The following is a 27,047-nucleotide window of genomic DNA, read 5'->3' as shown; positions in this document are numbered from 1 at the left end:
TGCATGAGTTCCTCCCGGCATGCCCTTCGTCATTGTTCTGTCATCTTGTATTTAAAGGGTTGTATTTCTGCTGCTGAAAATAAGCAACGGTTTTCTCACAACGCCCTTTGTTCCCGACGGAGCCCTTGTCTGTCATGAAATTCTTCAAAACCTCAAGCTAGAAGAAGAAGACGACAAATATGAAGCGTTACAGCAACGACATGCCATGAGACGATTGATAACGATTTCCATAGGATCCCCGCGGTTGCCTGGCAACCGTCAGACTTGTGCATTGGCAGTATCGTAGCCTGTGAGGTTTAGCCGAGGCGCGATTATTGCTAGTTGAAAACTTTTCCCAATACCCCGCTTCCGCCGGTTTGCAATACAATCGGTGAAAGCAATTTTTGACAGTCTCGTCAGAGCGTGACATAGTCTTGCAGGCATCGTGCTGTCTAACTGCAATACTATACCGCTGGAGGAAACAGCCCGGGTTCAATGAGCCTTGGAATGTGACTAGGAAAGTGAAGCCTTTTGAAAGAGGTAATGTCGACGCTTTTTTAACAGAGCACCAAAAAAGCGTCTTTTTTGAAGGCCTGGGTACTGAGCATTGGTGGTTCAGTGGTAGAATTCTCACTTCCCACGTGGGAGGCTCTGGTTCGATTCCCAGCCAAAGCAGTGGCTTTTGCAGCGAGCGGCTCCATCACTTGCATCCCCTTGCAACTCGCAACTGAAAACCCACTGAAGCAAAGCATTTGTTAGCCAGGTCAGTACCCGGATGAGGGTGAGCTACAGGGAAAAACAAAGTTTCCAGCTGGAAGTGGTGTTAATGGTGCCGGTGGGGGGGCGCTCAACCTGAGGTCTGTGCGGGTCCCAATGCCCCAGCATAGTGACGGAGACGCTGTGTTGTAAAAGGGCGCTGTCTCTTGGATGAGATGTAAAACCGAGGTCACAGCGCTCTGTGGTCATTAAAAATGACCACCAAAACCTTTGACAAAAGCTCTTGGTAATTGATGGTCTTCAATAATGCTTCTCCTTTAGGTACATTTTAAATCAGCTGAAAAATGCTGTGAAATGGGGGGTCACTTCACGCCAGTGTAGGATTTGGGTTACAAGAACCATGAAACTGCACGAGAAAGCCCGTACACTGAATTACACGGCTTTCTATTCAAAGGAGGGCAAAAGAAATTCCCTGAGTTCGATTTTTTGCAGCACAGAGAGGATTGCTGTCGTGAGGCTGGTTAGCTCAGTTGGTTAGAGCGTGGTGCTAATACCGCCAAGGTCGTGGGTTCGATCTCCATACAGGCCAGGTCGTTTTCTCCTCTCTTACAAAAGCTGTTAGGTTCCTTTCCGTGGTGAGATGGGTTGTCATGCAACGCTGCCACATAGTGCCGACAGACAATTAAATGACAAAAATGAAGAGAGTTAAAGCAGCTGGAAAGGTTTTCTTACAACTTTTGAGCTGACACAGTTTTGGAAAATGTTTTCTTCACGCTGCACTGTACCACATAGGCAGCCAAGAGTCTCCAAAACAAAACAGAATTGACAGTCATATAATGTCCATTAACCCCGGTTTTAAACACAGACTCATGTCTGCCATCATAAGAATATGAGTCCAATATTTTAGAATATAGTCAGAATGTCTTCTAACCTTACCTGTGGTGTCTTTAATCCCTATTGCTCAACGCATGGTGTACGTACTGCATACATGTGTCTTGAGAATGAGGAATGGGCCCCTGAGACATTTACCTGTTTCACAAATGATCGTATTTTACTAGAGATTCTGTTTGGGATTCAGATGTGCATTCGGACAGCAATTCCTTTCAAGAAATGATACATTCTGGATGAGGTCAAAGGTGCTGGAACACTGTATTTAGGATGTGTTTGCAGTGATTGTGTCTCCTGCTTCAACGCAGTGATATATAGATGTGCTCCTGTAATTTATTGGTACATTCCCAGGGCAGTAAGTAGTCTGAGGATTTATTTCCAGACGGCATAGAGCAGTGAAGCAGTGAAGTAGTGCAACACACTGGATCATTATATTATTAGAATCTATTCTACTTAAATTATTACATTATACACAACTTGAGCTCTCAGCACCGTACTGAGCCCAGGTGTTTTTCTAAAGCTGTCAGGTGCAGTTCATTTACATGAAGGAAATCTCTTACTGGGTACGATTACAATGCAGTAAGTAGCACAGGCTACTTAGGGAGTCGAACCTCCAAACTCCTAATCCATAGTCAGATACATTATCCATTGCACCACTGGCCCTGGTGTGCCACTGCAGGACTGTAACCCAGTGAGATCAGCACTGCAACTAGTAAAATATTACCCCGGTCCATTCTTTTCCAAAAGTGAGAAACACCTGTTTTCTACATTTTGTCTGTTTTAAAACCATATCTCTTTAAACCAAACCAAGAGTTTGTCTTTTGCACTGATATTCTGATTCATTTCGATTTCAAAGAAAAAAAAAACATTATCTTCCAAAGCATCATAAAATTGTCCCTTCTTCCAGACTCTACTTCTCTCTTGTAGTAGTACAGCAGACCTTTCCAGGTGAGCAGATCACAGAGTCCGAAATGAGCTTCCTCCATCAAGCAAAGTACCTGAACATGACTCTGTCTTCATAAAAGCGCACCTGTAAAAAGAAATTAAATCCGAACTCAAGAGGGCAGCACAGTGGGCAAAAGACGTATAATATTCGTCTATTAAACGCATACCTTAGACGTCTAAATGTGGTCTGCAATTCGTCTAGAATCTCTGCACAGTGTACGAAGTAAATTATTTTCGCAGTAATTAATTTACACGTGTATAATAAACATAGTAAATATAATAAATTAATTACTGCGAAAATAATTTACTTCGTACACTGTGCAGAGTGCCGTATACTCCTAGTTGCGGCACACACGATACAGATGCAGCCATTCAAAATGGGTGAGGTATTTCGCGGCATACCTCGACCGGGGTATCACGCGGTTCACGTGTGTCACGTGACTAACTATCCGGCGTCGCCTTGTTAAACCGCCTTTAATTTTGAACTGTGTATTACAGCATGTTAATCATCAGTCATTAAAATGTTGGTATATTTTATGAAAGCAAGATTGCTCAGTTGGACAAAAGTACACAACCTACCTTTATCAGAAATATTTATGCATCAAAGCCTTTACTGAAGATATTACTAATAGTATTGTAACGCCTACGGCCGACAAGCAGTGTGTGTAAGAGCCGGCGTACCAGAGCGGGTGACGTCACCGCCCTTCCCTGTGATAGCAGGACCACAGCTACTGGGCTGTGGAGAGATCTCTCTTTAGCTCACGGAGCTAGGTCGCTGCAGAGAGACGCGGAAGTCCCGGGTTCGAGCCCCGGACGGTACAGGGGCCGACCTAATGCGGCAAGGGCGCCCGCCTGAGCCCCCGTTGCGTTACATTCGGCGTACCAGAGCGGGTGACGTCACCGCCCTTCCCTGTGATAGCAGGACCACAGCTACTGGGCTGTGGAGAGATCTCTCTTTAGCTCACGGGGCTAGGTCGCTGCAGAGAGACGCGGATGTCCCGGGTTCGAGCCTCCAGTCGGGATGGGGCCGACCAGATGCGGCAAGGGCGCCTGCCTGAGCCCCCGTTGCGTTACATTGGTGTCAGAAGCGGGGTGGGATAGCCCTTCGCCAGGGACGGCGATTTAAGCGGGGGAGAGTGTAACGCTTACGGCCGACAAGCAGTGTGTGTAAGAGCCGGCGTACCAGAGCGGGTGACGTCACCGCCCTTCCCTGTGATAGCAGGACCACAGCTACTGGGCTGTGGAGAGATCTCTCTTTAGCTCACGGGGCTAGGTCGCTGCAGAGAGACGCGGAAGTCCCGGGTTCGAGCCTCCAGTCGGGATGGGGCCGACCAGATGCGGCAAGGGCGCCCGCCGGAGCCCCCGTTGCGTTACATTGGTGTCAGAAGTGGGGTGGGATAGCCCTTCGCCGGGGACGGCGATTTAAGCGGGGGAGAGTGTAACGCCTACGGCCGACAAGCAGTGTGTGTAAGAGCCGGCGTACCAGAGCGGGTGACGTCACCGCCCTTCCCTGTGATAGCAGGACCACAGCTACTGGGCTGTGGTGAGATCTCTCTTTAGCTCACGGAGCTAGGTCGCTGCAGAGAGACGCGGAAGTCCCAGGTTCGAGCCCCGGACGGTGCAGGGGCCGACCTAATGCGGCAAGGGCGCCCGCCTGAGCCCCCGTTGCGTTACAGTATTAATAATGGATGACTTTGGACAAGCTGTATACTCAAACTGTAATTTCTTTAGCACATTTGTACAAGCACTTGGAATCTGTCCAAGCCATACTTTGTCAGGCATTTTGTTTTACTTCAACGGGCATAAAAACTTCCTTGCTTTTAACAGGGCGTTACATAATTTCTAACTATGAAAATGATTTAAAATGCGACACCTATCATGGAAATATAAATATAAAATATAAAAATCTTAAGATTTTTAAAATACATGACTTTGCTAAAATTTATTTGAAAATAAAAACAATTACAACCGCCAGGGGAGAGACAGAACAGGGTAGGGATGTTGGTTTTGCATAAGGGGCGGGGCTATGGAAATTATGTCTGTTTGGGAATGTGTAGTTACATGTTCTGGCTGTTTGTGAATTATCATTGTTGAGTATGGAGTGTTGAGGTATTGATTTTGTGTAATGCTTTATGTTGAAAATTGAGGTGGATTTTGTTTATGATAAACAGGATAAACTGGGATGGGAGGAAGGTTTGGTTTTGCATAAGGGGCGGGATTATGATAATTGTAGGACTTTGCGAGAGTAAAATGGTTTGATTATTTGATTTTGTATTGTGGTTGTTATCTATGTTTTTGGTTGGTATTATGTTTATATGGTTGTTTTTGTTGGTTGGTTGTTATTATGGTTATTAATAATACGATCTATAGTTGAAATCTGAGCCTAAATAAAAAGAAAAAGCAAGTGATTAGGTTTATGAGCAATCTAATTACTTATTCGTTTAAAAAGCTATATAAAATAAAGTTTATTATTAATTTGCTGGACAGAACGGTGAACATTATTATGCATAAGACAAAGATAACGATCCTGATCAGTTTAGAAATCTGTGTACGCTGTAAGGTTTTTACTTCTTAAACTTTTAAAATACACGTTTTGAATAGAAAGAAATCCTCTTCCTGGTACAGTATGTATAGCAAACCAGCACGTCTTTTTTCTCCAATCAGAGGGGTGTCAGATGGTGTCAGCCAATCACCATTCTGCGTTGGGTAGCAACGGGTGACTGTACTCAGGCGGAAGATGTAAACAGCTTAATGTTCGTGTTAAATAATTTTTTTAAATTAAAATTCATTCTATACAGCAATCGCATATTTGGGTACCGTTTCATAAAACTTTCATGCTTAAAATGTTTAGGGAGAAATGGAAGACTGGTGTGTATTTTTTCTTTAAACTACCAAGACCAGCCATACACAGTACAGTTTACATACATACAGTAATGTTTATGTTCCTAAATTAATATCGTTTATGACCTTCAGATGCGTTATGCTCCTCTTCTTTTTATGCTCAGCTACTAAAATTTCCCTTTAGTGGTAAAATCCATATAAATATTCAAAACTAAGCGGATTAAAATGTGCACAGTAAAGACATTAAATGATTAAATCTTTGCACTACCAACCAATGCACCACGAGTGCCCCGTCGGTCATTTTGGCCAGCCAATCACTTGCCCTGCGGTACCCTCTGGTGCCCCGCGGTGGCTTGTGGGTAGGTTACTGTACCGCGGGTTTTTACCGCGCATTTTGAATGGCTGCATCTATTAAACGCATACCTTAGACGTCTAAATGTGGTCTGCAATTCGTCTAGAATCTCTGCACAATGTACGAAGTAAATTATTTTCGCAGTAATTAATTTACACGTATATAATAAATATAGTAAATATAATAAATTAATTACTGCGAAAATAATTTACTTCGTACACTGTGCAGAGTGCCGTATACTCCTAGTTGCGGCACACACGATACATACAGTAAAAAGCCTCAGGCACTGTGTTAGATGTGTTTTCGATGTTATATATGCGTTTATTCATGTCGTCGATTTTACGGTTGCAATTCGACGTTGATTATACGTCGAGGCGACGTATATATACGTATAGCCGTATTTTCGCCGTAAATATACATATATTCGACGAATCAATGTCCACTGGGAAGGCGCATTGAAGGGTGCACCCCCATCATTAATCGTTGCGTCTCTGTGAAAGGAAAGCTTTTGAGCAGTCTTTGAAACAGCTCGGATGAAACACTTGATTGCTTCCATGTGCATCTGGAGCCCATTTCTTATTTTCACTTCACGCCGCCCAAAGCATTTCTAAAACAGGAGATTCGTGTTTGGGAATGCGCCCTGCCCTACGAATAAAACAGGTCTACGGGTCTGAAACCTGCTCCACGGAAAACAGTTCTGTTGCGCTTTTGATCAAAGGGAGATTTGCTGTTCTTACTTTTTGATGACATAACACCCAAAGGGGCTTCTTTGGAGCTGTATTCCAACCAGCATCCTAAAGTTTCTTAGCGGTATCCTTTACAGTCCTCTGTTCGGTCGACAAGGGACAGAAGGGGGCAGCTTTCCTCACACATACAGTGCAATGTACTGTAGTGTTCCCGTTCATTGAATTTGCAGTTCTGCATCAGACCTCTAATTCGTTTCCTTAGCTTGGATTTAAGCCACGAAGCAGGCTTCTACTGTATAAACGTCTAGAGGAATCACAAACTATTTGAGAGGCCATCATCCCAGGGGGAACTGACAAAGTCTATCCCTAAACACCTAGCGCAGTCTCTCAAGAGACTGTCAAAAATCGCTTTCTCCGTTTGCGTTGCAAGTAAGTGAAAACGCGGTCTCAACCCAGAGCCACTTGGGAGCAGCGGCACATAAATACTGTTACTGTCACTGCTCGATACCGATGTTAGCCTACTGTACCATGTTCAGCCACCGCTAGAAAATGTATGGCTCTAGTTCTGGAGCAAACGACAGGAGGGCCAACGTCGAACGGGCACACATGTCAGACATGGAAACCGACGAGAGTGGGATTCGAACCCATACATGCAGAGCACAATGGATTAACAAGCCATCGCCTTAACCAATCAGCCACCTCGTCAACAGAACTGGGCTGTCCCAACTGAGTTGGCGCGCTCCAGATGACTTCTGGTACCTTTAGGGTACGGTGTTCCCTGAAGGGCTCTCAAACCCCGCATTTCAGATGCCTAGCTGTATCGCTGATGTGTTGCACCTCAGAATCACTTTTAAACCTTACCTCTGGTATCTTTAATCCCTATTGCTCAACGCATGGTGAAAGTATTGCATAAATGTGTCTGAAAATGAGCAATGGGCACCTGAGAGTCATTTTCCTGTTCCACGTGCGATTTCAACATTTTCCTTGGGAGATGTCAAGCCAGCAAGCCACTGCTGTGGTTCAGTGGCCAGTGTGGAGTTCAGTCGCCCTGTTGTACACAGAAAGCACATTGAGCTCCTTGGACATGAAAAGTTCCAGATGAAAGCCATTTGTCATCCTTTCTCTTGGTGTCGATGTTGCTATTGTATGTAAAGGTGGCAACTTGCTCAGCGAGCAGGCGGAGCACACACCGAATGCAGATGTGTCTGAGTGGTGTGTCCAAGTGGCTGCAAAAGGACAGCACTCCTGGGGAGCCGTGGCTTAGTTGGTTAAAGCACCTGTCTAGTGAACAGGAGACCCTGGGTCTGAATCCCAGCGGACAACCGCTAGACTTAATTAAACACAAGTATTCCTTTCCTGTCTTTAACACGACTTGTTTTTCTTAAAATAGATGCAACTTGCAAAACATGAAATACAAACCTTGCTAATCAGCGCTAGCAGCTGGCAAAAAAAAAGAAGTCAGCAATGTTTTTTTTCTTTAACCTTAACCCTGCTAATGGAGAAGAGTTAAACGACCGAGTCTATGCAGCTTAAACGGTGCGCACGTTGGGTTCTTAGCTGAAAGGGTGGTAAATCACGCTCACCCCAGTCCTTAATCTTTTAAAGAGGATACAAAATTGAACATAGTCGCCACATCACATACATCCTGTTCAATGATAAAAAGGTAACATCTATCCTCACTCCAGAGTAAATCTCACGTTGAGGGCATATTTTTTTTCACTTTGCCGTGAATCGGGCTCCGCTGCACAGAGGAGAGAGGACAGGTGACAGGGGAGTCACACGCTGGCGGTTTGACTACGCGGAAGATCACTGAGGGATCCACAGTATATGGACCCTCCGTGCGCCATCAGTCCACACTCCGGACTCTGAATCCTACCATCCGAGTTAAGATCTCGGCGGAACCTGAGGCGCAGTTCCGTCTTAAAACGTAATCTGGTGAGCATTTCTAGAATCGTTCTTGTATAGATGCAGCCTTTAATGTGTTGCTAGGTTAAAATTGATGACTTCTTGAACTTCAGTAGGCAACTGCCCTCTTGAGTTCGGATTTAATTTCTTTATTACAGGGGCGCTTTTATGAAGACAGAGTCATGTTCAGGTACTTTGCTTGATGGAGGAAGCTCATTTCGGACTCTGTGATCTGCTCACCTGGAAAGGTCTGCTGTACTACTACAAGAGAGAAGTACAGTCTGGAAGAAGGGACAATTTTATGATGCTTTGGAAGATAATGTTTTTTTTTTCTTTGAAATCGAAATGAATCAGAATATCAGTGCAAAAGACAAACTCTTGGTTTGGTTTAAAGAGATATGGTTTTAAAACAGACAAAATGTAGAAAACAGATGTTTCTCACTTTTGGAAAAGAATGGACCGGAGGTAATATTTTACTAGTTGCAGTGCTGATCTCACTGGGTTACAGTCCTGCAGTGTCACACCAGGGCCAGTGGTGCAATGGATAACGCTTCTGACTACGAATCAGGAAATTGCAGGTTTGACTCCTGCCTGGTTCGGGTCGATTTTAAATGCATCGGGCTACTCCCTAAGCAGTCTGTGCTACTTACTGCATTGTAATCGTACCCAGTAAGAGATTTCCTTCATGTAAATGAACTGCACCTGACAGCTTTAGAAAAACACCTGGGCTCAGTACGGTGCTGAGAGCTCAGCGTTGCTGTTGTTCTAATTAGCACGCACTGCATCGGCTATGAGCCCGAACTTTTCAATTATTCCGATCAGTAAGTCAACACGTAGTCCACATGAAAGGTAGAAATATTCTCTTGTCTGTCTCTTGTTTGTATAGAACTGAATGTCCCTGACAATGTACTGTTAGTTTTAATTGAAGAACGGCATTTGTGTTCAAATATACCAGACAAGTTTACGTAACTGCTCACGCGACACTCAGTTATAATTAGTCAAGAAATAAAGTCGAACAACAGCTGCGGGTTTGATTCTGAACGTATGAGATTTCAGCGCCTTTTACTTCCATTGACAAATGATAGAGATTCGAAGAGAGATCCTTCAGACCAGCAAGCAAACCCACGGCTATTTCGGTTTTCTATCTAGGCAACGTTGGTGTCTGCAATAGCATACATGAAAGCGTGATGCAATTTCTGTGGCTACATTTGTTGCACGTCATGCACAGTAAGAGTGTTTCTAACACCAAATAAAAAGTCAACAATTAGCGATGATGCCTTCTCCTCAGTTAACCCACTGAAACCCTTGCTGTTAACAGTTCTTTACTGCGTGCTTTACGAGCACCTACATATCGTGTCGGTTCTTTCAGCTTTATTCATTAGGTTTTCAAAGGCATAAGTAGAGCACCAGAGGTGCGAACGCAAAATGTGTGGTTATCTGAAGAACTGCTTTCCATGGCAGCGGGTCCAAGCGATTTAGCGTTTTTATAGTACCGGGAAAGGAGAAGCGGCACTTTGCCTTTGCCGCGCAGGCACAAGGCGACGTGCGGCAGACGCCGGAGTCGTCGAGTTCCGAACCTGCGCGGGGAGTCCCAAACGCACTTAACCACTCGGCCACGACAAAAGCGAGCTCGCTGCCGCCGCATTCCTCCTATAATCTAACACGGAGTGCGAGGTGGCTGCGGAAACCTTTTTAAAGTCGCTCTCCGTTAAAAAAAAATACCTTTCACAAGATTCGTGCCGGCAGACAGACACGCCTCAGATGGTTTAAGGCTGGCTTCACGTTCAAATGATAAAGTCCCCCAGTCCGGATGTCAAAATGCAACTTTGGCAGACAGAAAAAACATCAACAAACCACAAATGGTTTTTACAAGCAGCACCACACTGCACTTTCAAAAGCATTTACATTCGTGTTAGACGCAGGAATTGCCTTTGATTTGCGCGCTTACGAACGCCATGGAAAACGAAACAAAACTAAAGCCCTCAGCTCCTGCACTTGATTATAATGCCGTTACGTGTCGAAGCAGGAATTTATGTCATCCTACCACTGCAACACGGGGAATAGAGAGAAATGAGCACACGCTACGAATTGTCTCTAATCAGTCCCTACAGTTGTAAGGCGCCTGGAAGCGTGCACCCCCAGCATTAATCTTTGCGCATCTGTGCAAGGTAAACTCTGGAGCAGTCTCTGAAACGGCTCAAAGGAAACAAGTGATGTAATTCAAGGGAAAGGCTTGGGTCAGTTTCAGACGGCCTCCAACAGGGAGATTCAAGCGCCCCACCTTCAGCCCAATCTGCGCTGCCAGAACGCCAACGGCTCCTCTGCTCTCCGGGGTGCGGTTGTGACCCCGTAACCTAAAGTGTTGGTGGCAGACAAATGGAGACTAACAGGTGACGTCCTAGGACATGACTTCATTGTGACACTCGGTGGGGATGGTGACCATTGCTTGGAAAAGAGTGCGAGGCCCCTTTAGAAAAACATTTTGTTAACAGGCATTCTGCCTCAGCCTAAACACCTATAGCTTGCAAAGAGCATGCTATTAGACAGGCACCTCTACAAGACCTTAAGAGTCTCTTAAACTAGTGATAGTAAGGTGTTCCCAATGGGCGATGTTCGGCTTTCAAATCATCACTCCGTGGAAGCGCCGAGATGCAGCTGTTTAAGGCTTAGAAGCAGCTGACTGTTTCACTACCTAGCTGATCACTGTCAGTCAGGGAGCTTAGAGGTGAAAAGCCTGTCTGAGAGACAATTCGCCGTCGATCAGTTCAATATGTTCCGTACCAGCTCGGCGCACCTGAGATCATCTTGGTAGCCGTGTAGCTCAGATGAGTGAGAGCGTGTGTGTGTACCACCGTGATTGGATGCCGGCCCTTCTCAGGTCACAGTAAACCTTCTGCTGCCTAACTTCCCTAATTTTGGGGATCCCTTTGAAAAATCAAAGGAAAAAAAAAACTGGCTCTTCATCAGCGTGATCGACCCAACCCAGTGTGCCCCAGTGGCCTAATGGATAAGGCACTGGCCTCCTAAGCCAGGGATTGTGGGTTCGAGTCCCATCTGGGGTGCTCCTGTCCCTTTTTGAGCGTACAAATGTCCTTGTGATTTGCAAAGCTGCAACCCCACCTTACTCAGTGAGCGTCTCTGCTTTTCTCTCACATACAGTTGGGAGAAAAACTTTTGTAAACAGCCCTTCGGAATGATGTGGATTTCTGCATGAATGGCTCCTAACATGTGATCTTATCTTTATCTAAGTCATAATAATTAATAAAGAGAGTCTGATTTAACAAAGAACACACACCCAACATTTGACATTGCTGTTTCTTTATTGACCAAATGGTTTAAACAATCAAGGTCATTGATGGAAAAAGTACGTGAACCCTTATATTAAGGAGCTAGTGGAACCTCCTTTATGACAAAAACCTCAACCCCCACTTTCTGTAGCGGCTTGTCAGACCTGAGCAGCGGTTAGGAGGTATTTTGGCCTATTCCTCTATGCAAAACTGTTTCAGTTCATGTATATTTTTGGGATGTCTTGCGCTGAATGGCCTGCTTCCGATCACGCCACAGCACTTCAATGGGATTGGGGTCAGGACTCTTACTTGGCCATCCCAACATACGGAATTTCTTCTGTTTCAGCCACTCTGTTGTTGATGTACTCCTTTGTTTTTGTCATGTTGCAAGACCCAGCGTCTTTTGAGTTTTAGATCACAGGCAGACACCCTGACATTCTGCTGTAGAATTTCCTGATACATCTCGGAATTCATCGGTCCCTCGATGATTGCAAGCCGTACAGCCTCCGCCATGCTTCCCAGGTGGGATGAGATTTTTGAGTTGGTATGCGGTGTTTTGTTATCTCCAAACATAACGCTGTGCACATTTACCAACAAGTTCAACTTTTGTCACGTCTGTCCACAGAACATTGTTCCAGGAGTTGCTGTGGAACATCCATGTGGTCTTTAGCAAACTTGAGAGGGGCATTGGTGGTTTTTTTGGGGGGAGAGCAGTGGTTTCCTCCATGGTGACCTCGCATGATCACCACTCCTGTTCAGATTTCTTCTTATGGTGGACTCATGAACACAGACGTAAGACAAAGTAAACCACCTGTTTGCTAGATCCCATCCCCACTCAGCTAGTCAAAGATTCCCTCGAAGGACTGGCAGGACCTATAATTAGTATGATGAATGCATCGCTTGCGTCAGGCGTCGTACATGATCAATTTAAGGTAGTGGTTCTTAGACCGCTCCTTAAGAAGTCAAATTTGGATCCACAAGTTCTTAACAACTACAGGCCTGTCTCAAAGGTCCCATTTCAATCTAAAAGTCTTGAAAGAATAGTTGTTGCCCAACATCAAATGGATTCAAATAATATACTTGAGAAATTTCAGTCTGGTTTCTGAAACTGCATTAACAAGAGTCGTAAATTATATTCTCTTAGCTACTGATGCGGGGAATGCAACAGTGCTAGGTTGCAACAGTGCTAGGAATGCAAACTTTAGGTTGCGCTTCTTCATGCTGCATCATTGGCATGAGTGGAGCTTTTTAAACGTCTGTACTTACTGCGCCCCATAAGAAATCGTTTGTCCCTGTTCAAAAGAGATTGTGCGATGTCCTGCAGCGTTCGCAAAGCAAACCTTTGACAGTTTGAATAGAGGAATTTATTCTGCTTCCTGTGCATGCAGTAGTTACAAACTTGAACGTCTTTGCACGATCTCCTGCAGTTTTCAGTGGGCAGGCTTGGTGAGATGGCTTGGAAAAACGCACTGTGTTTCGGCTCGGGAAACATCATGAGCAGTGTCCTGCGTGTTTTCTGTGTATAGCTGTCTTTTAACGCATACAGAATTCATTCGAAATCATTGATTTCTCCAATTAACAAGGATCCGTTAAATGATGAGTCAAAGTAACATCTAATCGGATTAGTTTCCTTAGAGCTGGTTCAGAGTTTGGTCAAGAGTTTACCTTTCACAGATGAGCAAAGAAGAATGTTGGGGGTGCACGCTTCAAGGCACCTTACAGCTGTAGGGAGTGATTCGAGACGATTCGTGGCGTGTGCTCGTTCCCATATACCATACGCCCCGGCGTGCAGTGCTAGGATGACGTACAATACCGCTTGGGGACGTAACAGCGTTATATGCAAGTGCGGGACATGAGGGTTTTCGTTTGTTCGTTTTGTTTTGCTCTGCTTTGCTTTGTTTTGCTTTCCATCGCGTTGGTAAGAGCGTAAATAAAAAGGCGATTCCTGCGTCTACCACTAATGTAAGAGCTATTTCAAGTGCGACGTGGTGCGGCTTTTCAAATGCTTGTGGGCATTTCTCTGTTGTTGATTCTTTTTTTGTGTGTAACAAAGTGGCATTTTCATGTCCGGACGGGGAGACTTTATCATTCAGACATGAAGCCACCCTTAAGTCCTCTGAGGCGTGTCTGTCTGCAAGGCTTGTATTTTGGAAATGTTTTTTTGAAACGGAGAACGACTTTGAAATAGGCTTCCGCCGGCGCCTCGCGATCCAGGTAAGATTGTAGCAAGAACGCAGCGGCGGTGGGGCTTGCTGTAGTCGTGGCCGAGTGGTTAAGGCGATGGACTAGAAATCCATTGGGGTCTCCCCGCGCAGGTTCAAATCCTGCCGACTACGTTGTCCGCCTCCAGTCGGTGTGTTCCGGCGCAAGCAAAGAAGCGCGCCTCTTTGCTTTTCCTGGTGGTTTTAAAACGCCCAATCGCTTGTACCCGCTGCCTTTGAAATAAATTCTTCAGCGTCCGCGAATGGCATTTTGCAGCTGGAAGCATATGTCGACGCTTTTTGCACAGAGCACCAAAAAAGCGTCTTTTTTGAAGGCTCAGACACTGAGCGTTGGTGGTTCAGTGGTAGAATTCGTGCCTGTCACGCGGGAGGCTTGGGTTTGATTCCCGGCCAATGCAGTGGCTTTTGCAGCGAGCGGCTCCATCACTTGCATCCCCTTGCAACTCGCAACTGAAAACCCACTGAAGCTAAGCAGGTGTGAGCCAGGTCAGTACCCGGATGAGGGTGAGCTACAGGGAAAAACAAAGCTTCCAGCTGGATGCGGTGTTAATGGTGCCGGCGGGGGGGCGCTCACCCTGAGGTCTGTGCGGGTCCCAATGTCCCAGCATAGTGACGGAGACGCTGTGTTGTAAAAGGGCGCTGTCTTTCGGATGAGATGTAAAACCGAGGTCATAGTGCTCTGTGGTCATTAAAAGTGACCACCAAAACCTTTGACAAAAGCTCTTGGTAATTGATGGTCTTCAATAATGCTTCTCCTTTAGGTACATTTTAAATCAGCTGAAAAATGCTGTGAAATGGGGGGACACTTCAGGCCAGTGTAGGATTTGGGTTACAAGAACCATGAAACTGCACGAGAAAGCCCGACGAGGACCACTGTCGCGAGGCTGGTTAGCTCAGTTGGTTAGAGCGTGGTGCTAATAACGCCAAGGTCATGGGTTCGATCCCCGTACGGGCCAGGTTCTTTTCTCCTGTCTTACCAAAGCTGTTAGGTTCCTTTCCGTGGTGAGATGGGTTGTCATGCAACGCTGCCACATAGTGCCGACAGACAAGAGTGTTGCGGGAGAAGAGAAAAGTGTTTGAAGATTTAAGAGTCTTAGGTGGAGTCAAAATCAAGTGTCACAAATGCAAGTGGTTGGATTTCCAATGTTTAATATGGTAAAAATAAGCAGAAGTTATCTGCCGGTCATGGCACAGTCTGCCATGCTTTTGTCAGATACTGTAAAGTGGTGTCGAACTGGAGCCTCACCATTTGCATATGTGAGGCTCCAGTTATACATCGAGTGTCACATTAAATGACAAAAATGAAGAGAGTTAAAGCAGCTGGAGAGGTTTTCTTACATCTTTTGAGCTGACACAGTTTTGGAAAATGTTTCCTTCACGCTGCACTGTACAATATAGGCAGCCAAGAGTCTCCAAAACAATACAGAATTGACAGATAGGAGAAAATTCCCACTCGTCCTGAAGTTCCCAAAATCCAGCACTGAGCGTAAACAAAGTGTCTAAGTAGCGTGGGAATGCTAACCCTAACCCTAGCTGGAGTTTGAGCAATCCAGCACTGAGCGTAAAAAGATGAGTCAAAGTAACGTCTAATCGGATTAGTTTCCTTAGAGCTGGTTCAGAGTTTGCTCAAGAGTTTACCCAGTGGGCATTGATTCGTCGAATATACGTATATTCACGGCGAAAATACGGCTATACGTATATATACGTCGCCTCGACGTATAATCAACGTCGAATTGCAACCGTAAAATCGACGACATTAATAAACGCATATATAACGTCGAAAACACATCTAACACAGTGCCTGAGGCTTTTTACTGTATGTATCGTGTGTGCCGCAACTAGGAGTATACGGCACTCTGCACAGTGTACGAAGTAAATTATTTTCGCAGTAATTAATTTACACGTGTATAATAAATATAGTAAATATAATAAATTAATTACTGCGAAAATAATTTTCTTCGTAAATCCTGCAATCCAGATGATTGGGGTATTGGTGCATGGCTACAGTCTGTGCTAGGAACATGGAGAGGGTCTCTGGTTCAATACATATTTGTGGGTCTGGTATTATTCGTTATGATCATATCGTTAATATCCTGTTTGAAAAACATGTGGACTAAAGCTGCTGCTTCTGTGCTAATTGTACGCCCTGAAGGGATCATGAAGGTCAAAAAATGATTTCATGGGAAAGGTTCTCTTATCTAGTGGCAGAACCTGATGGGTAGAACAATATAGTTTTAAGGGGGGTTACCCTTGGGAGTGATTCCCCTAGATGCAAATGATTATTGTGGTTTATTTGTTCATAATAAGATGTTTTGCAGGAACGGAACAAAGAGAAATTTTACAACTTCAGCTAGAATTGTTCTGCAAAACGTCACAGCTGAGGCAGGGGAACAATGTGTAGATTTTTCTAAGAGTTATTACCCAGTTGTTGACCAATCTGTTGACCAATGTTGACCAAAAAAGCCTAGGATTATGCTGGGCTCCAGCCCACAGGGATTTACCTGTGCTGTAAGAACTAATGAGTGAATAAGGAGACTGGATTCTGGTGAAAGACTTCAGGAAAAAGAAATGGTGTTCACTCAGGTGGAGGGGGCTGTACCAGGTGCTGCTGACCACTGCCACTGCTGTGAAGGTCACAGAAATGGTGCCCTGGATTCATGCTTCCCACTGTAAAAAGGTCACAAACGAACTGAGCAAAGCACAGGAGTGATGTCTCCACAAGGACAGATGGGGATAACCTGCTTGGGACTGATGTGCACAGCCTTTTTCCTTTTTATGTAGAAGCCTGTCACCACCCCAAAAGAGGAAGAATCTAAACACGAAGCCTCTTTGTATACAAACTGGCTGAATGAAACTGATAATGAGGGGGATATGAGTAATTTGTGGTATAAATTTATAAATCATACTGTAAAGTTAAAGAAATTTAATGCATCTTGTTATATATGTGCTTTAATGCCTCATTCTACAGCCTCACCCATGCGACTTTTTATGAAATGTACTCTTTTATTAATATCACGTTAGAAGGCTTAGACGCTATCAAACAAGAATTAAGGGGAGTTAGATTAATGGCACTTCAGAACAGGTTCGTGCTGGACCTTCAAAATGCAGCATCTGGAGGAGTCTATGCTTTAGTAGGAGACTCCTGTTGTACATATATTCCAGCTAATGACTATGATTACGGAAATCTTACGCTCGCTATTCAGCATTTGAAAGAACTAAAAGACAATGTGAATAAACAGAGAGGCATAAAAGATACACTGGCTTTTCTCTCCTGGTTAGAATCACTGTTTGGGCCAGGGGGAATGTTTTTCTTTTAAGTTACTAACACCGATTATAGGGGCTGTGATACTTGTCTTCCTGTTTTTATGTTGCTGTATGACATGTATTATTCCAATGCTTCGAAATATGGAAATATGGTACCTAGGGGGATAAACTGTTCATCCTTCCAGTCTGGAGAATTGGCAGCTGTCTGACGTCAGTAAGTGATCCTTAAAAATTAATAGTTCCATGACAGTGTGCATCACCAGAAAATCAATTTCAATGCATTAAAACTCTTGTTATCCTTCTGATCATTGAAGTGTCATTGCCCCAGCACTGTATACTCTTACTTTTGACGCCTGTCTGAAGTTGGATCCATTTCTAAGAATGGTGACTCACATATCCTCATGCTCAACTTTGGCTCAACCACACAAACTATGAAGATAATCATCTGCTTTTGCTCCAAGATTTATGTTACTAGGCTCTCTCCTGGGGATCCTCGTGTTCAAACATTGCCCTTATTGTGGATGATCCATGACAGAATTCAGGGAATTCAGAATTCTGATACCTCAGCTCAGATTCTGACTGGGCAGACTGTCATTGCCTGGTGTGAATGTGTGCATATCTGTTTTTGTGCATGTTCTGTGGCCTGTTGTACAGTACATCACAAATGAAAGGGAAATGGAAAACTAAAATAAGACTCAAGTGTTTTATCTTTCATTAACAGTGTTTCATTAGTATCTATGCTAGATCCTGTCATCCACTGCTTACCACGACAGGCTCTAGCACGGGATAGCAGCTAATACATTTAACAATCTCACTGCACAATGTTGTATATTCAAGGGCTGATCTTCTGTACTTTTTCTTTCACTTTTCATTTCCAAGAAACTCAGTCCTGCCAGGAATAATCTGAGAACAAAATCAATCTGAGTGAAAATCTAAGCAGAGGAAGATTGTTTTACAGAGTCAACAAGGTCTAATTCAAGGTCATCAGCACTAACAACATTCTCTCTGGAGACAGGCGATAAGAAAATTGAAAGTGTGTATTGTTACACAACAGCAGAGACTATGAGTTATGCTATCATGAGAGTGGTGATGGATTTTTTTCATTGCTTAGTTTTGCAGGTTCTGTACATTTGAACATTCAAAGTGACTAAAGTAAAGGAGTTTTCCCTTTTTACCACATAATTCCCAAAAATCAACACTAATAGAAAGCCTAATTCCAGCCAAGATTCAATTACAGTCTCTCAAGCATTCCAGCAGTGGATTTCATGACTTCAGACAGCCATCTTTATCAGTGGAGAACTCAATGCTCTGAGGTTTACTGGCAGAGTCTCACACTGGGTAATATGTTGGTAAATAATGTCCTATGGAATTCTACTATTGATAAATTCTACTATGGAACTGGGATGTGTCCTGAAAAAATCTTCTATGATAGTGGTACAGTCCATCACACCCCACCTACAGCCTTTAAAAGAGAAAAAAAAACTGACAACAACAAAGTAAGTCTGTGGTGTAATCAACTAGGTCTTGCAAACATACTTAACCTCTTCCAGCTACCAACATTACAAATGCTGTTTACACATTAGATGGTTATTTTTTGGCTTCTGATATTATGGTGGAAAAAGAGCCCTGGAATCTTTGTAGAAGGACAAAAGACGGAAAGAACAGGCAGTGTAACCATGGCGAAGAGAAGGGAAATATTGGAGAGAGCTTTTTTCATACACTTTTTATCATTGTTTTTCCAGCCCAACAATGATCAACTAATATGGGCAGGCGTCCTGTGCCAAATCCAATCTACCTTTCTTCCAAGCATACAGGAATGTCAGTGAATTAAATATTGACATATGAAAATACCCAAAAATATGCAATCACACATATGCAGTTTGAGCAAACATAAGACAATACCCAAGTACCACAAACTACCAGGCATCATTAGCAGTTCAGGTGGGGAGCTGTGTCAGCATGCGTAGGCTGCAAAGGAACAAGTAATAGGTCTATTCCATGCTTAAAAGAGAAGAAAGAAAACACAACATTTCAGCCGTGGAGCCCTCACACCTGAAGAAGGCTCCACGGCCGAAACGTTGTGATTTCTTTCTTCTCTTTTCATCTAGTGTCATTAGCCAGTTCCTGTCAAAATAAAATAGAAAAGGATAACATTCTAGAGAGAGTTTGAAATACCAAGGTACAATTTAAACCATATTTCTTCCACTACAACCACAATATTTTGGAGAGATCGCTGAGCCTAACTGTTCTGGCATGTCCGTTAGCCTCCGTCCTGCTTCAGCAATGAATGCAACGGGGCACATTCTGAGGGAGATGCGGTCAATCAGGTTACAGGAAAACCACACTATGCTTTTTTTTGAGATCCTGAAAAGGACAGAGGGGCCATGTATATGTGTGCAGCTGGATATGTAATTGCAGGTGGCGTAGCAAATTCTGCTGAAGCCCCACTGCCTGGTGTGGATGGTAGCTGTGCATGTTGCAGCAGAATTGTGCATGTGAGATCAAGGGGGCATGTCATGTGTTTGATCACTTCACTCCCTTCCGGAAGCACGTGACTCCCTGAGTCCAAAAAATTTGTAAGTTCTTTGGATGACCTGTGGACCGATCTTTCACGATGAAGAATTCCTTAAGAAGAATAGATCTCGGCCCACCATCCCAATGCCTCCATCTGAAAACAGCAACCTCCCACTGCCCTTAGTCTGCAAGGCAGTCCTTTCAAGTGCGATGATGACGCCGGGACCTTCGTTGCCTATTGTACGAGCTGAACTTTTGTGCTCATCAATTCAAGGCTCTTTCCATCAACTCATCTTGTCTTTTGACGCTTCATGTTTTGTGCTCCTTTGACTATCGGCATATCGGGTGACTGCAAACACTGAAGTTCTTGCTTACGGAGTGTGGAACAGTGTTTTCAAGTGATCGCTGTTCTGTCATGTTGACGCCGAGTGAATCTTTCTTTGGCAACATGGGCAGGCTGACAGCAGCGCGAGCTAAAGTAATGGCAAATTTCTTGACTTATTTCTGAATGTGAATGTTCTTTAGAAAAGGGATGCGGCGTTGCTTCTCCCCCGTGTAAAGGTCACGCATTCCAGACGTGGTTATGAGCGAACAGTTGCCGCAAGTGTTTGAAAAGAGCAAGAGAGGAAGCAGCCCTGCCCCGTGTGAGGATCAAACTCAGGACCTTCAGACGATGAGACTGACGCGCTACCAACTACGCCAACGAGGCCAGCTGCAGTACACAGCTGGAAAGTTTGCCTCATATGGATTTCAGTCGCCCGTTCCCTAATCTTTAGACGCCCTCTGCTGGATGTTGCATTTGCCTTTTGATCTCACCGATACTTTTTTGGTCTGTTTCTGTTGCGAGTCCGTTTTTCAGATCTCACCTAGCACAAGTCTCTCTGGCTGAAGTGGCCTCTCTGCTTCAGCATCGTGCCCTCACTCAGCCATTAAAAACGTCACTCGGACTTCTGACATGCTGACATGAAATGTCAAGAGAGAGTGGCGGAGACGCTCAAGGCAGAGAGAAGATGAAGAGGGGGCGTGGCTGCAAAATGATTGACAGCTGCATGACGCTCTCCATGCAAGGCGTGACCACAGGCTAAAGGACACCTTTCGGCACATCAAGCTCTAAGCACACACCTGGAGGACGTGGTAAATGATCCCGTTATCTCTCGCATGCAAAGCGAGCGCTGTACCATGCAAGCTAACCCCCCTCGCTGGGGCTCATGCCTCGGTGTCGCCTAGTGCCGCTTGTTCCCCTCTTACCGGGTGCAGTTCACTGCCCTTCGTCTGCAAGGCAGTCGTGTAATTGCGGCTTTCTTGACTTATTGATGAAGGTCTGACTGGACGAGCGAATGACGCCTCTCCCCCGTCCTCAAGCTCGCTGACAGAATAAATTGGAAAGTGCTGCCGTGGCTCATTGGTTTAGGGGTATGATTCTCGCTTAGGGTGTGGGAGGTCCTGGGTTCAACTCCTGGATGAGCCCTTGTGTGCTCTTTTTGTCCTCGTCCACAAGACTGGGAACTGCATGGGCGAATGTGAAGAAGATCCTTCTCGAACGTGCAAACCGTGCGAGAAGAGGGGGCGCTTGTTTCCAGCCAAAACTTCTCGCGTGTGAGACGAGCTGACCATCGCTGCAGGAGGTGGGAGGGTCACTCTGGTAGACAGGGCTGACCTTCGGCAATAGGATTTATACTCTCCAAGATGATATTTGCACTTTCTGGAGAGGCGATTTTCTCCACTTCAGTAGCCCGATTTCGTCGATTGCGTGGAGAGGGCTGTAGAATGTGGCGGCGCCTTTCCTGCTCCGTCCATGACAGGCGTGCTGGTCTCTGGAGAGAGAGCACGGTCCATCAGCACACTCCAATAAAGGCACTGGAAGCAGCTGAATCGCAATGGCGAAGCTCAGCGCTGGGCCGCTGGGCACATCTTACCACCGTTTCCGTAATGTAGTGGTTATCACGTTCGCCTCACACGCGAAAGGTCCCCGGTTCAAAGCCGGGCGGAAACAGCCTTCTTTTGTCGCCACGCACAAAAGGGGATTGGGGATTCGCCTAGCGCTGTGATCGAACAGACCCACTCACCTCTTAGTGTGGCGGGATCTGCACAGTGCATGTCGCAGCGCATCCTGCTTTCACTTCAATGCGCGTCCTGATGTACCCCGGTCTCCCGCGTGACAGGTGGGGACAGGTGACAGGTCCTATACTAACGAGGAAGACATCGCTCTCTCCGACCCCCGGCATCGTGTCCCGACCCACCGTGCTGGAAGCCGACGGGTGCTGTGATTCCTTTACGGAGCAGAAATGACAACCGAGGAGCCGAGAGATCATTTCAGCATTTCGCGTCTGAACGGAAAACACAAACGACCAACTCAGAATGACTTGCCTTTGACGCTTTTCAAAGCGTTCTTTGTGCACGGCGACTGCGCCGCCTAGCAGATACAAATGGGTTGTACAACTTTAAACTAGCAAATGGAAGACAGCTAAGCCCCCTCTCTTTTAGCCCAGGTTCGATCTGTCTCCCAGAATCACCAGGGCGCACACACACACACCCGTGCCGTTGAAGTGCTCTGCTTCATTTCTAAGGGCAACTCAACATTCACTCCTACCCCGAGTGCAGAAAAGACAGTGTCTGCAGCAACAGCAGCTCAGGTCTCTGCACAGGAGCTAAGCTGCCCCCATCTCCTCTGCTCTGCGGCTCCTGTGGAGTGGAGTCCTGCCTGGAGCTGTGTTTGCAGGCGGCGGCTCCCCGCGCCCTGTCTGTGCGTCGTGAAATTAATTAATAACGTTAATAAATTTATAAAGTTAATAAAGTTATAAATTTGAAATTAATAACGATATAATTATATTCATGTACCGCAACACAAGAATAGTACACGCTGTACATTGTCTGTCGATAATGTTTCTGTAGTGCTTTTTCAGCATTCAGCATATGACTGTGCTGGTGGTGCTGTGGGTTAGGTTCCTGACTTCCATATCACACGGTCTATGATTGAATCCCATCGAACTATGACTTTACTTTTTAACAAACATTTCTTTGAAAAAATGAAACGTTTCCCTTGGTCAGAGATTAAATAAAACCTCACTTTTTTTTTGAGGTTTTACTGTGCAGAGTGAGGTTTTACCTCACTTTTTTTGAGCAGAAGGTTTACTGTGACCTGAGAAGGGCCGGCATCCAACCACGGTGGTACACACACACGCTCTCACTCATATGAGCTACATGGCTACCAAGATGATCTCGGGTGCGCCGAGCTGGTACGGAACATATTGAACTGATCGACGGCGAATTGTCTCTCAGACAGGCTTTTCACCTCTAAGCTCCCTGACTGACAGTGATCAGCTAGGTAGTGAAACAGTCAGCTGCTTCTAAGCCTTAAACAGCTGCATCTCGGCGCTTCCACAGAGAGATGATTTGAAAGCCGAACATCGCCCATTGGGAACACCTTACTATCACTAGTTTAAGAGACTCTTAAGGTCTTGCAGAGGTGCCTGTCTAATAGCATGCGCTTTGCAAGCTATAGGTGTTTAGGCTGAGGCAGAATGCCTGTTAACAAAATGTTTTTCTAAAGGTGTGTCCAAGTGGCTGCAAAAGGGCAACACTCCCGGGGCGCCGTGGCTTAGTTGGTTAAAGCGCCTGTCTAGTAAACAGGAGATCCTGGGTCTGAATCCCAGCGATGCCTTCTTTGTTCTGTCTTCTCGAACAGTACTGGTCATTATGGACAACCGCCTACGGCTAGACTTAATTAAATGCAAGTATTCATTTCCTGTCTTTAACGGGACTTGTTTTTCTTAAAATGGATGCAACTTGCAAAACATGAAATACAAACCTTGCTAATCAGCGCTAGCGGCTGGCAAAAAAAAAGTCAGCAATGTTTTTTTCTTTAACCTTAACCCTACTAATGGAGAAGAGTTAAACGACCGAGTTTATGCAGCTTAAACGGTGCGCACGTCGGGTTCTTAGCTGAAAGGGTGGTAAATCACGCTCACCCCAGTCCTTAATCTTTTAAAGAGGATACAAAATTGAACCTAGTCGCCACATCACATACATCCTGTTCAATGATAAAAAGGTAACATCTATCCTCGCTCCAGACTAAATCTCACGTTGAGGGCATATTTTTTTTCACTTTACCGTGAGTCGGGCTCGGCTGCACAGAGGAGAGAGCAGAGCAATGAGGTCACGGGGACAGGGGAATCACACGCTGGCGGTTTGAATACGCGGAAGATCACTGAGAGATCCACAGTACATGGACCCTCCGTGCGCCATCAGTCCGCACTCCGGACTCTGAATCCTGCCATCCGAGTTAAGATCTCGGCGGAACCTGAGGCGCAGGTCCTTCTTAAAACGTAATCTGGTGAGCATTTTTAGAATCGTACTTGTATAGATGTAGCCTTTAATGTGTTGCTAGGTTAAAATTGATGACTTCTTGTATTTCAGTAGGCAACTGCCCTCTTGATTTCGGATTTAATTTCTTTATTACAGGGGCGCTTTTATGAAGATAGAGTCATGTTCAGGTACTTTGCTTGATGGAGGAAGCTCATTTCGGACTCTATGATCTGCTCACCTGGAAAGGTCTGCTGTACTGCTACAAGAGAGAAGTAGAGTCTGGAAGAAGGGACAATTTTATGATGCTTTGGAAGGTAATGTTTTTTTTCTTTGAAATCGAAATGAATCAGAATATCAGTGCAAAAGACAAACTCTTGGTTTGGTTTAAAGAGATATGGTTTTAAAACAGACAACATGTAGAAAACAGGTGTTTCTCACTTTTGGAAAAGAATGGACCGGGGGTAATATTTTACTAGTTGCAGGGCTGAGCTCACTGGGTTACAGTCCAGCAGCGCCACACCAAGGCCAGTGGCGCAATGAATAACGCGTTTGATTACGACTCAGGAGATTGTAGGTTCGACTCCTACCTGGCTCGGGTCATTTTTAAACGCATCGGGCTGCTCCCTAAGTAGTCTGTGCTACTTACTGCATTGTAATTGTACCCAGTAAGAGATTTCCTTCATGTAAATGAACTGCACCTGACAGCTTTAGAAAAACACCTGGGCTCAGTACGGTGCTGAGAGCTTAGCGTTGCTGTTTTAATTAGCACGCACTGCATCCGCTATGGACCCGAACTTTTCAATTATTCCGATCAGTAAGTCAACACGTAGTCCACATGAAAGGTAGAAATATTCTCTTGTCGGTCTCTTGTTTGTATAGAACTGAATGTCCCTGACAATGTACTGTTAGTTTTAATTGAAGAACGGCATTTGTGTTCAAATATACCAGACAAGTTTACGTAACTGCTCATGCGACACTCAGTTGTAATTAGTCAAGAAATAAAGTCGAACAACAGCTGCGGGTTTGATTCTGAACGTATGAGATTGCAACGCCTTTTACTTCCATTGACAAATGATAGAGATTCGAAGAGAGATCCTTCAGACCAGCAAGCAAACCCACGGCTATTTCGGTTTTCTATCTAGGCAACGTTGGGGTCTGCAATAGCATACATGAAAGCGTGATGCAATTTCTGTGGCTACATTTGTTGCACGTCATGCACAGTAAGAGTGTTTCTTACACCAAATAAAAAGTCAACAATTAGTGATCACGCCTTCTCCTCAGTTAACCCACTGAAACCCTTGCTGTTAACAGTTCTTTACTGCGTGCTTTACGAGCACCTACATATCGTGTCGGTTCTTTCAGCTTTATTCATTAGGTTTTCAAAGGCATAAGTAGAGCACCAGAGGTGCGAACGCAAAATGTGTGGTTATCTGAAGTCTTGCTTTCCATGGCAGCGGGTCCAAGCGATTTAGCGTTTTTATAGTACCGGGAAAGGAGAAGCAGCACTTCGCCTCTGCCGCGCAGACACAAGGCGACGTACGGCAGACGCCGGAGTCGGCAGGTTTCGAACCTGCGCGGGGAGTCGCCAACGCATTTCGAGCCCATCGCCTTAACCTCTCGACCACGACAAAAGCGAGCCCGCCGCCGCCGCCGCATTCCTCCTATAATCAAACACGGACTGCGAGGTGGCTTCAAATGTTAAAGTCCCCCCGTCCGGATGTCAAAATGCAACTTTGGCAGACAGAACAAACATCAACAAACCACAAATGTGGACAAGGATTTTACAAGCTGCACCACACTGCACTTTCAAAAGCATTTACATTCGTGTTAGACGCAGGAATTTGCCTTTGATTTGCGCGCTTACGAACGCCATGGAAAACGAAACAAAACTAAAGCCCTCAGCTCCTGCACTTGATTATAATCCCGTTATGTGTCGAAGCAGGAATTTACGTCATCCTACCACTGCAACACGGGGAATAGAGGGAAATGAGCACAAGCTACGAATTGTCTCTAATCAGTCCCTACAGTTGTAAGACGCCTGGAAGCGTGCACCCCCATCATTAATCTTTGCGCATCTGTGCAAGGTAAACTCTGGAGCAGTCTCTGAAACGGCTCAAAGGAAACACGTGATTGATTCCATGTGCATCTGGGGTTCATTTCTTATTTACATTTAATTCAAGGGAAAGGCTTGGGTCAGTTTCAGACGGCCTCCAACAGCGAGATTCAAGCGCCCCACCTTCAGCCCAATCTGCGCCGCCAGAACGCCAACGGCTCCTCTGGTCTCCGGGGTGCGGTTGTGACCCCGTAACCTAAAGTGTTGGTGGCAGACAAATGGAGACTAACAGGTGATGTCCTAGGACATGACCACATTGTGACACTCGGTGGGGATGGTGACCATTGCTTGGAAAAGAGTGCGAGGCCCCTTTAGAAAAACATTTTGTTAACAGGCATTCTGCCTCAGCCTAAACACCTATAGCTTGCAAAGCGCATGCTATTAGACAGGCACCTCTTCAAGACCTTAAGAGTCTCTTAAACTAGTGATAGTAAGGTGTTCCCAATGGGCGATGTTTGGCTTTCAAATCATCTCTCTGTGGAAGCGCCGCGATGCAGCTGTTTAAGGCTTAGAAGCAGCTGACTGTTTCACTACCTAGCTGATCACTGTCAGTCAGGGAGCTTAGAGGTGAAAAGCCTGTCTGAGAGACAATTCGCCGTCGATCAGTTCAATATGTTCCGTACCAGCTCGGCGCACCTGAGATCATCTTGGTAGCCGTGTAGCTCAGATGAGTGAGAGCGTGTGTGTGTGTGTACCACCGTGATTGGATGCCGGTCCTTCTCAGGTCACAGTAAACCTTCTGCTGCCTAACTTTCCCCAGTGTGCCCCAGTGGCCTAATGGATAAGGCACTGGCCTCCTAAGCCAGGGATTGTGGGTTCGAGTCCCATCTGGGGTGCTCCTGTCCCATTTTGAGCATACAAATGTCCTTGTGATTTGCAAAGCTACAACCCCACCTTACTCAGTGAGCGTCTCTGCTTTTCTCTCACATACAGTTGGGAGAAAAACTTTTGTAAACAGCCCTTCGGAATGATGTGGATTTCTGCATGAATGGCTCCTAACATGTGATCTTATCTTTATCTAAGTCATAA

At 45.3% G+C, this 27,047-nt stretch overlaps 5 non-coding genes across 5 annotated transcripts; all 5 read left to right on the top strand.

The window, feature by feature from the left end:
- Nucleotides 1-260: 260 nt before the first annotated feature.
- On the top strand, nt 261-402 carry LOC148631634 (U4 spliceosomal RNA). Its single transcript, XR_015934654.1, has one exon. It is a non-coding gene; the product is annotated as a U4 spliceosomal RNA (small nuclear RNA).
- A 10,900-nt stretch (nt 403-11,302) lies between these two features.
- Nucleotides 11,303-11,375, top strand: trnar-ccu (transfer RNA arginine (anticodon CCU)). The gene has a single exon. It is a non-coding gene; the product is annotated as a tRNA-Arg (tRNA).
- A 2,479-nt stretch (nt 11,376-13,854) lies between these two features.
- trnas-aga (transfer RNA serine (anticodon AGA)) lies at nt 13,855-13,936 on the top strand. The gene has a single exon. It is a non-coding gene; the product is annotated as a tRNA-Ser (tRNA).
- A 768-nt stretch (nt 13,937-14,704) lies between these two features.
- Nucleotides 14,705-14,778, top strand: trnai-aau (transfer RNA isoleucine (anticodon AAU)). Its single transcript has one exon. It is a non-coding gene; the product is annotated as a tRNA-Ile (tRNA).
- Nucleotides 14,779-26,781: 12,003 nt separating this feature from the next.
- trnar-ccu (transfer RNA arginine (anticodon CCU)) lies at nt 26,782-26,854 on the top strand. Its single transcript has one exon. It is a non-coding gene; the product is annotated as a tRNA-Arg (tRNA).
- Nucleotides 26,855-27,047: the final 193 nt, after the last annotated feature.

Source organism: Lepisosteus platostomus, unplaced genomic scaffold (genome assembly GCF_059453375.1).
Source record: "Lepisosteus platostomus isolate fLepPlt1 unplaced genomic scaffold, fLepPlt1.hap1 Scaffold_75_H1, whole genome shotgun sequence".
NCBI lineage: Eukaryota > Metazoa > Chordata > Actinopteri > Semionotiformes > Lepisosteidae > Lepisosteus > Lepisosteus platostomus.
Note: the sequence above shows the minus strand (reverse complement) of the source record. Positions and strands in the feature narration are given on the sequence as shown.